This window comes from Mirounga angustirostris, unplaced genomic scaffold (assembly GCF_029215605.1).
Source record: "Mirounga angustirostris isolate CCGP_5_RB_7025 unplaced genomic scaffold, mMirAng1.0.hap1 SCAF_6, whole genome shotgun sequence".
NCBI classification, from domain to species: domain Eukaryota; kingdom Metazoa; phylum Chordata; class Mammalia; order Carnivora; family Phocidae; genus Mirounga; species Mirounga angustirostris.
This window is the reverse complement of record NW_026991714.1, coordinates 33,606,295-33,608,014: the sequence shown is the minus strand read 5'-3', so window position 1 is coordinate 33,608,014 and position 1,720 is coordinate 33,606,295.

Genomic DNA, 1,720 nt, shown 5'->3' with positions numbered 1-1,720 from the left:
TTAGTCATGTCTTTGTTTTTCATCTGTCGTTTGCTATTCATAATTCCATGATAAGCGGGGTCCTGAAAAGGTAACTCGAGATGTAGATTCACCTACTTCCTAAGCATTTGAGGAGCCGGCCCGTTAGGACAAGAATGGAATTCTGTGAGCCGAGAAACACACGAGAGAAAAGATCACAGAAAAGAGAGGTGCTCAAGCCCGGGCCAAGGGATGCTGCTTATGGACGGGGAGGCTGAGGCTGGTTCCAAGTGGACTGGAGCCCTGGCACCTCTGTGGTCCGTGATCCTTCGAGAAATTTTGTCGAGCCGAACCCGTGGTCACATGGCTGGCAAAGGAGAGCAGCCTGAGGATTTCCCTTACTTCATAAAAGGTGCAGGAGGTCTACTTGTGGTTCATAGTTTCTATGAACCCTGAAGACAGGGCGGACCAGTTCTGGAAAGGTATTCAGCGATTAGCCAGATCTGACGTCACGGGGGATTGGACCTGCGGAACCGGCCGGTCAGAGGGCTGTGGCCCCCTGAGGGAGCGTTTTGCGCAGATGTCCGGCGACATCTTGAATCTTTTTTCAAGTCCATGCAAATATCAGGGTCCACCCATGGGGGCTCTGGTTATACTGCTCCAGGATCGGGCCTACATTTTTGTTCTAAAGGTTCCCCAGGTGACTCTCGTGTGCAGCCACAGGTGAGAGCCACCCCTCTGGGGTCTTGCTTTCCTACTCAGACGGTGGTGTGAGGACCCCTAGCATGGGTGTATGAGTTGTTGGTCCTCGTCTCCTTGGGCTGCTGTAAGAAAATACTACAGCCCGTGCAGATTATAGACAACAGCTACTTCTGTTTGGGATGCTGGGAAGGCCAAGATCCGGTGGTGGCGGATTCAGCGCTGGGTGAGAGCCAGCTTGCCGGTTCAAAGACCGTGCCTTCCCAGGGCAGAGGGGCTGAGGGAACCTTCTTGGGCCTCTTTACAAGGGCACTAATCCCATCGTGAAGGCTCTGCCCCCATGACCTAATCTCTTCCCAAAGGACCCACCTCCTAATAGCTCACCTTGGGGTTTTGGTGGGACACAAACATTCACACAGTAACTGTGTGGAAACAACACACCTCATTTCTTTCAGTCCTGGAAGTCCAAAGTGTGACCTCATTTCACAAGGCATTGGCAGGGCCAAGCTCCCACCAGAGGTCCTAGGAGAATCCGTTTACTTGCCTTTCCAGCTTCTAGAGCTGCGTTCTTTGGCTTGCGGTCCCTGCCTCCATCCTCAAGGCCGGCAGCAAGCATTCGGCCACAGGGTCACGCCACCTTCTGCTGCAGTCAACTTCCCCACTGACCTCCCTTCTAGGGAACCGTGTCATTTCACTCAGCCCCCCCCCCGCCCCCGCCAAGATCCCATGTGCAAAGACCCTTAGCCACAGAGGGGACATTCACAGGTCTCCGGAGGCCATTAGCCTACCACGAGCAGCAGGTGGAAATGCTGAATCTTGGGCCCCACCTGGGACCTGCTGGATCAGAATCTGCGTTTTAACAAGACTTGCCTGCACACCACAGCCGGAGAAGCGTGGTCCCATGGGCTCCTACCCAAGGAATTCTCCAATAAGGAATGGAGTCCCATGTCAAACACAAATTGAAGGGGTGTTTTCCCAGGAGCCTTTTCGGGTGGTGCTGGGTGATCCGATGACTGGCATTTTCCCAAACACCATAACTAAGTGCCCATCTAAACGACGGTCG